We start from the raw sequence: 9,271 nt of genomic DNA, 5'->3' as shown, positions 1-9,271 counted from the left end.
AAGGGAAGGAAAGAGGAAATCATGCTGCCTGCCTCCACCGTGACTCACCGTGAGCCCCTTCTCCTCTGCCATGCTGCCCTGCCAACTACAGACCAAAATCCCTATGTACTGAGCCAGAATAAATCTTTCCTACTTTAAGTTGTGGTTGTCAATTGTTGTATTTTAGAGATGAGAAAGTAATTAAAGACACCACTGAATCAAAAACTTTGGAGACAGGCAGCAATTGGTACATTAAAAAGTCTTCTGTGTGAATCCAATCCCACACCCCTGAAGCGTGAGAGTCACTGGTTTGGACCACGACAAGGAGAATCCAACACTGAGAACTCAGGAAAAGCCAAGGTGTGATCATTTCCAAGTTGATGCTCTTACATCCAGCAGCATTCTGACAACTTTGTCTATTAATGAGATTTATTCTATGCATTTCAAAACTCATACCCAGTTCATTGACAACTGTTAAACAAATCAAATGAGGATTTAAACTACATGACTGGTTTTTTGGATCTGTACTGTACTATTTATCAAACTCCAATCATTCTCATTCCACAGTTACTACCTTCATGATTCTGCTCGATTTGCACAGCCTGTGCATTATTACTTACCCAAAGATTTCTTTAAATAAATTTGCTGCTTTTACTCTATCAAATGTATTTTTAAATAAGAAAAAAATTACTACCATCACCAGAAAGTCAGCATCACTCACTATAAATAAAAGCTAACTTCAAAATAAATATAGGTTTCTACCTTTGTATAGCAAAAGTTCTGTTCATAAAGAGTAAGCATTTTCTGTTACTAATGGTTACTATGCTATGTGGCAGAGGTGTTCAAGTTCCATATCTAACGATGTTATCTGGGCACAAAAAGCATTAATACGGGGCGTGATATTCATTCTCATTGTATGATTTTAGTATTAATTAACTGTATGAATATAAATACACTAAACTCACCTTATGTTATGCTTTAGATCTATAGTAACCTGCAAAAGTCCTGTATTCATAGGTGGAGATTTCAGTAGGCAACTGGATCCTGGGGATACTGTGTATAGCAGAAGATGCTACTAGGAAGTGTGGCCCACTTGGAGGAGTTGGGCTGTTGGGGTACTTGAAGGGCACCTCTCCCTCTTCTCTCTTCTCTCCTCTCCTTTCCTCTCCTCTCCACCAGATCCTTCTGCCATGCTCTTTCTGCCTTGGAGCCAGCCAACCATAAACTGAACCCTATGAAACGATAAGTTTAAAAATAAAACTCTCCTCCTTTAGGTAGCAGATGTCAGATACTTTGTTCCAGCAATGAGAAGCCTGGATAAACACCTCCCATTGTAACACTGGCACAAACTCCACACTTCAGAAAACACTAGCCTAAAACACTAGCCTAAACCATATCTTTAGTGTAGATACATTTTGAGAATATATACATTTAGACCACAGACGTTCCTAAAACAGAACCCTTGTATTGAAAAGGGGAACTTAAACATGAAAGCCAACAATGGAGACTAAAATGCCACTCCTGTTTGAACTGAGTAAAAGAATCAAATGAAGCAGGAGACAAGCTGGATGCAATTGCCACTCAACCCAATAGAGAAAAAATTTAAAAAAAGAAAGTACAGCTAAGAAGGAAGAACTGAGCACCAGGATCTGCTTCCTAAATGACCCCGAGTCTCAAGTATGAACATTAAATAGCAATATTATAAAAGTACTGCCATTGCGGTAGTAATTTTAAGAAATTCCTGACAGTAATCAGAGAACATCCAAAACATGAAGAAATAAAACTAGTCCAGGTGCACACAGATGGGGACCTGATAGGTGTAACAAGGGCCAACAGGTTTATCAAGGTTTGACTGGGCTTATTTCTAAATAGAAAGTATAGTAGATGCTTCCATTTTGAGTATTTTCATGGTCTCTGTTTCCTAATAAGCAATATTTTGGGATATTGAACAATATTTTTCATTAAAAGAGTATATTCACTATCGAGTTTTGAGCATCAAATCACCCCCAAACACAGTGTGTTAAAACACTTTTCTTACATTTTCTGCAGGGCAGGGAAGTGAACATGGGTTAGCTGGGTTCTCTGCTTCATGATCTATCACAAGACTGTAATCCAAGTGTTTGTCCCAGGTCTGTGTTCTCGTCTGGCGTCTTGGCTGGGCCAGACTGCACTGCCTGGTACTAGGTAGTCATTGACAGGATTCAGTTTCTCCTGACTGGTTGCTGAACTGAAAACCTCAGTTCCTTACTGATTCTTCTCTGGGGACAGCCCTCAATTTCTTTCTTAGGAGCCCCTCCAAGACAGCATCCTGCTTCATCACAGTGTGGAGGGGGGCAAGTTCGAGCCCAGATGGGCAACATACAAGTAATGAGATCCTGTCTCAAAATAGAAAATTTAAAAAGAGCTGGGAATGTAGCTCATTGCAAAGGCCCTGGGTTAAATCCTCAGTACTACAGAAAACTAAAAATAAAAAAAATGTACAAGTCAAGAAAACAATAGAGACCATCTGCTAGGAGAAAAATAGAACCAGTATTTCATAATACACAGAAGTGAACCCCTCAATATTATCATGAATAGCAGAGGCCAAGAATCACTGACAGTGATTGTCACCAAGGCTGCCACAAGGAATTCTACCTGCTCAAATAATGCCATTTGTGGTTGTCTCTAAAACTCTATCCAAGATTTTCTATTTATGGATGAGAAAACTGAAACTCAGGATAATTTCTTTATTCACCAAAAGTTGAGTACAAAATGAGAAACAAAATTGTCTAAGCTCTGTTTCAAAATGCTTTATTCTACACTGCAACTGTTTCTAAGCCCAGTGCAGGTCCCCTTCCCAATAGTTCCCCAGTCCACAGACAGCCCTGTTACCAGATCCAGTAGGAGAGAGCTCATGGGATTTCATTGCAGGTTCTTGATGTCCCAAAAAAAGAACTGTAGAAGATAGACTGAAAAGAGAGAAGGTGAACATTTACTGAAGGCAGAAAAGAGCTATGTGCTACAGGGCAGGATCAAAAGGGCTGGTAAAAAAAAAAAGGTTCAAAGTGAGCTGAAGATTAAGGGAAAAGGACCAATATCTGTATCTAGAATCTCCTAATTGGCATCCCTCTTATGAAGACAGGGCATTGAGACATTTGTCCTCATCTGACTTTCTTGTTGCTGAGACACAATGCTCCCAACACCCACAGTTTAAAGGAGGGATGGTTTATTTTAGCTCCAAGGCTGGGTGGCATGGCATAGGAGAAACAGCTCATGGCGTGGCAGGCATGAAGCAGAGAGAGAGATCAAGAGAGGAACAGACCCTTCCAAGCCATGCCCTACTGATCCAACTCCTTCACCAGAGGCACTTGAGGTTGTGGGGGGACATTGAAGTATAAATCGTAACAGTCCTATGCACTCATTTGGTGTTACACCAGGTACAAACTGTCTGATGAAAACGTTCACTTGGCTTCTCACCAGATGTATCAGAAAGTGTCTTTGATTGGCTGTGTCCATATGTAAATGGAGGACTGAAAAGAGCACCTTGTGATTGATCCTGCAAACATCCCCAAATTCAAATTAAAGATTGAAAATAGCATTTTTCTGATTAGACCACAGTGCTCAGCCATGGCCTGATGTCATTTGGGTCTTATGTTTTGCTCGTATTGTCTCTTTCAGGAAACATCTTGGTTAACCTGCTAACCTCAGGTTTTTATGGTCTTTGACACATTCCATCCAGTTGGTTATCTGGTTTGCCCCAGCCCTAACTTCCTACCTCAGCCCTCTAAGTGAAGGTTCATCAATACCATGAGTCCCTAGGTCCCTTATCTGGTACTAATCAAATAGTGACTGGCTGATTAATAATCAAGAGTGCCTATCCTCCCACCATTCCCAAATATCTTCCAAGCAAGAACCATGGTTTTTTGTAATTGTGGTACCAGGATTTGAACCCAGAGTTCCAGGCCATTAGATAAGTCCATAAACTTGTGATACTCCTCCCTCAGTCTTCTGAATAGTTGGAAATACAAGGATGTACTGCCATGCCCAAATTCAGAATGTTCTTCTTTGCATTTTTATTTCACTTTAAATCTTAGGATTTTCCACTCAGTGAACAATTCACTGACTGACAAAAATTGAAAACTGCAAGGAGGCACAAATGCTAGAGGAAGAAAAAATGGTACAGTTTGCCATTGAGAGCCATATAATATCCTCAGTGTCAAATAAAAAAGGTCCTTAAGTAATTTTATGGGGTAATATGGGGTCAATGATTTAATAGGAACAAAGGTCAGCATTGCCCACCCAGTGAAGTTCAATACAAGGAAATATGAAGACCCACGCTAATTCCCACCTCTGTGTCACTGGCCCTGGGCTAGTTAACATTTCCACTCTGACTTCTTCACTTGCATGAGGAGAGTCTTACCTACTTTATAAAAGAGTAAATGACACAGAAACACCTGGAATCTTAGACCAATAAAAATCTGACATTAATGTTCAATGTTTAAAAGGAGAAAAACCATAATTTCCTCTTCCTTTCTTTTCTGGTGCCTTTATTCATTCTCCTTTGCACTACACAAAATAAAATAGATCCCTAAATAAATCAGTAGATAAGTACTTCCAAACTCTTCAGGAAAAACAGCAGCAGCACATTTTCTCCAAGGCAGTATGAATTCCTCTACTTATAAATTTGCCTCTATAAGAAAATACAATGCAAAATCTTACAGAGATGAACTGTTTTGTTTTTAAGGTGCTTTGGAATAAAAGAAAAAAAATGCATTATAACCTCAAAATTCTAAGACAAGGGAAACTTGTAAGTGGAACACTTAGTAACTGATAGACCAGTTGTCCTAAACACTGGTATAGCAAATAACACTGAAGGAATTTCAGGCAATTTTCAAAATAGGTGATCTCAGCATGCTACTGAGTTAACAGGAGGGAAAGCACCATGATAATAAAACAATGAATTCTAGTGTTTCTACTGATAGAAATGTCCAGAAATACATCAGTGATGTGCATGAGGTGTTTATACTGTTTCTACTTAAAAAAAAAAAAAACTCTATTTCACATTTGTCTGCACACAGTCTAAGAAAGTATGCATTTTTACTCAAGGAGATAAACTAGTTCTTACACACTTTACAAGATTTGAACTGATCAAGTGCTTATTTCCTTCATTAGGGCATTCATGAGAAACAGTGACCAGCTTGCCAGCACGAAGACAAAGTACACATTCCTCACCTCAGGTGGACATCACACTTTAAAACATCCTGAAAGGTGTAAGCGCTTCATTTCTGGAGGAGCTTGAGGAAAAAGACTAGGAGAATAATTCCAGGATTTTCTCTTCCCAGAAAGTTTTGATCTTCTCATTCTGATAAGGAATAGAAAATTCCAGTTTCTCTCATAAGCGTTCTTACAGGTGCCTGAAGCAGAAGAGACGGAGTAGGAAAAAGAACAAACATTGGAAATTCCTCAAATGAAGAAAAACATGTCACATGCTTGTAATTCCAGCACTCAGGAGGTAGGAGCAGGAGGATCACTGTGAGTTTGAGGCCAGCCTTGTCTCAAAAAATCAAAAGGTGAGAGAGAGAGAGAGAGAGAGAAATCGTATGAGGATTTAAATACTCTTGCCTCAACAAACACAAAGGCTATAACCAGGGGCTATAGTCTGAATATGTCCATCAAAGTTCCTGTATTGGAAACTTGATCCCCAATATGGGGATGCTGGGAGATGGAACTTTTAGATATAGAGATATAGGCCATGAGAGCAAGGATTCATGCCATTCATGAAGTGGACCCTTATAAAATGATCAGTCTCTCTCTCTCTCTCTCTCTCTCTCTCTCTCTCTCTCTCTCTCTCCTCACTTCTTCCCCCTCCAATGTGATGCCTCCCACCAGGTGATGACACATTAAGAAGCTCTCCCTAAATGCCGGCCCCTTCATCTTGAATTTCCCAGCCTCTGAGATTGTGGGAATAAATTTCTTTTCTTTTTAAATCATTCAGTCTCTGGAATTTTGTTATAGCCGCACAAAACCGACTAACACATTGAACTAAATTTAGCTTACAAAAATTTGCACTCATATTGACACTTTAGGGTAAAATATCTTTTTTTTTTTTTTTTGTCTTTTTCCTTTTTTTTTTTTTTTTTTTTTTTTTTTTTATCGGTACCAGGGATTGAACTCACAACTGCCTGCTTGCAAAGCAGGCGCTTATGCTGCTGAGCTAAATCCCCAGCCCCTAGGGTAAAATATCTTAAATTAACAGACATTCAATCATTTTAATGACCTCTCAGAACATAAACTTTAACAGAAATTTATTTTAATCACTAACAACAACAAAAATGATAATATGATAAGTCTAAGGCTTAAACAAAATTGTCCTTAATATATGATCTATAGTATGACAAACCAAAGAACTCCTCAAAATTAATAAGAAATTGTTTCCAATGAATGTAGCTACTGAGTTAAATGAGATTGACATAGACCTTAAATTTTAGAGATATTGAATTAAGCAGAAACTGGTGAAAAAAAAAGCCTAAATATAAAGAACACACAAGTACACACAATAGTCCTCTCCTCAGCTCTCAGCTCTGAAATGCTCTAATGTGTAGCATCAATATTTTCCTAGGTGGATTTTTTTTCCTACCCTCTTAAAGGAATTAAACACTACTTTGTAATGTCAAATAATAATCTCTTCTTTATTAGTCTCTTCAATTCTGCAACTAAACATATATATATATATATATATATATATATATATATATACACATGCATACACAAAGAACGAAGGTACACCAGCTTTATATGGGTTTGGGAGTAGGTTTCTAACTCAAAATACTTGCCCTCAAAGACAGGCATTGCAGGATAAACTGACTGAGGACTGGCAGTCCTGGAGTCAGGAGATTAGGATTGGATTGAATGAAAGTGCCCTAATTCATCTAGAGTGAAATCTATGACCAACCCTGTAGATAGACTTTCCTGCCTCCTATCTATGAAATAACTGAAACCCTTTCTTAGGACCTCAACAGAATTGGGATTTTAGAACAAGCTCCTTTGAGTAGATCTCTATGAGAAATTTTAAAAATAATACCCTTAAATAGAAATAATACACATCTTATTCTAATATCTGAACTTCTATGTGGTTAATGCATGGTAGGTAATCCTGAAACACTTTCTTTTTATTTCCAAGAATGTTGGGAGCCGCGGCCGAGCCCGGTCGCCTTACTTGGCGGACGTGAGGCCTGTAAAAAAGAGCAAAGCCTGAGCTAAGTTACCCCTCCCATCGAGTGAGCCAAGTTGGCCCCTGCTTCCTGTCCCCTGATTGCCCTGGCGACTTAAACAACCCACTCTGTAAGATAGTCTGCCTAGCAACAACTGATGTTAGCCAATCAGCCCGCATCACGCGCTTTGAACTGATTGGCCACTGTTACCCTATAAAAGTAAGTGCCTCTCCCACCACGAGAGAGAAGCACAGAGAGAGATAGAGAAAGTCCACCGGCGAGAAAGGGCTGGTGGCAGAGCGGAGGCCTCGCGGGGCCCACGCGGAGACAAATAAAGACAAGGTTGCACACCGTCAGAATCTGTCGTGTGTCTTTCCTGCCGGCCGGGAGCGACACCAACACAAGAAGATAAATAAAACTTTCTAGGTTGTATAGGTGTGCTAAGTTTTTGACATTTGCCACATTATCTAATTTAATCCTTGTAACTATGTAAGGCAAGTGTCTTGTTCTAATTTTACAGATGAAAGCCTAAGCCTCAGAAGAAGGCAAGAGATGTAAGGTTGATGGCAATTTCTTCAGGCAGAGAATGAATAAAATATGAGTTTATTATCATCCACACTTGTAAATGCAGCCGTTCCAATTATAAATTGATGAATTTTGGCCCATACCAAATTCACCAAGTCTCCATGGCAAAGAGGCCAAAAGCAACAACAACTTCCTCTTTCTTTCCCCTCAGCCCAAAAATAAAGTTCCTATCTCTTCTTTCACACATGCCAAGGCTCCTCCAATGATACCTGTTAATGTATCACTTGGCCCGCCCCCCAAACTCTACCCCCAGCCAGACCTAGTAAAAGCCCAATCACTCTTTTTTTCTGGTCTGAGGGAATCTTGCATTCTTCTGCAATCCTCCAGTGCCCACAATAAAGGCCTCTTTATCTCTCTCTCTCTTTCTCTTTGTCTCTCAACTACACCAAAAAACCTAACATGAATAAAATAAATACTTTTCATTTTTCTCCATTTTAAGATGAAACAGTGGAAGTATTAATTAAATATTTATTGAGCAAATGTAGGATATATGAGTAAGGGGTGTTCTGACCTGAAGACACAATAAACATCTTCAAATATTCAGAGGGCTCTCATACAAAGAATGAAAAACTCTCTCCATGTTTCTCCAAAAAGCAGAACTTGAACAAATGAATAAATACAAGTAATCATTATCCTTTTAGATAGTTGTACAAGTGCACCACTTACCTTAATGGCTTATTTTCCTATACAATGCATTTGACACCTAGCTGTTCCCTTCTTCTGAGAGAAGATATTTCCATTAATGCCTTAAATAAGTTTCGTTTTCATGGCAAATGGTCCATTGCCAACAATGAATGTAGTTAAATGATTGGAGAAAAATCTAATATTACAGTTATAGTTTGTGTCTGGAAGTCCGCCCCAAAGCCTCATGCAGTCATAGCAGCAGGCTTCTGGAGTTTGCGACAGATTCATGGCCCAATGCTGGGATTGTGTGTATGTGTACTATACACACCCTAGGGTGGGTGTGACCTACATACAATATAAGGGAAGTACAAAGGTTTTTTCATGCACTCTTCCCTTTTGCTCTTGTGCTTTTTCTGTCTTCTGCAGCCATGAACTGTTGCCTTCTGCCACCCTGTCTTAGAGACAGCTGATTACAGACTTTGAGCGAAATGAACCTTTCCTTCCTTCATTTTGGGCATCAGGAATTTTGTCTCGGCGATAAGAGAAAAGTAACCAAGTTACCAAGCTGGTTCACGTCGGAAGCCATCTATTTGTTCCCTGGATACATTTTTATATTCTGCATAAGTTATTCTCATGAGGTGGGGAGAAAAGAAAGCATATGATATTCTTCAAACAGGGTGAAATACAATTCCCAGTCCCACTTAAACCTCAAGCGAATGCCTGCAGTCTTCACATGGTGATACAGACGGGAGTGTGGTGTGTGCTGGAGCAGGGAAAAGACAGTTGACAACTCCTCCTCGCCAGGAAGCTCCTGCTTATTTTTTCAGTGGCTAGGAAATATAAACTAACCACACAATATTGACAGGCCCTATGTGAATTGTTAAATATTACAA

General features: G+C 39.3%; 1 long non-coding RNA gene across 1 annotated transcript; it reads right to left on the bottom strand.

Moving 5' to 3' along the window:
- Positions 1-2,759: 2,759 nt before the first annotated feature.
- Positions 2,760-8,632, bottom strand: LOC134472603 (uncharacterized). Its single transcript, XR_010042488.1, has 3 exons — positions 8,421-8,632; positions 5,191-5,372; positions 2,760-2,927 (listed from the first exon to the last, which is right to left on the bottom strand). It is a non-coding gene; the product is annotated as an uncharacterized LOC134472603 (long non-coding RNA).
- Positions 8,633-9,271: the final 639 nt, after the last annotated feature.

Source organism: Cavia porcellus, unplaced genomic scaffold (assembly GCF_034190915.1).
Source record: "Cavia porcellus strain 051 isolate PalLab524CR breed Dunkin Hartley unplaced genomic scaffold, mCavPor4.1 scaffold_24, whole genome shotgun sequence".
NCBI lineage: Eukaryota > Metazoa > Chordata > Mammalia > Rodentia > Caviidae > Cavia > Cavia porcellus.
Note: the sequence above shows the minus strand (reverse complement) of the source record. Positions and strands in the feature narration are given on the sequence as shown.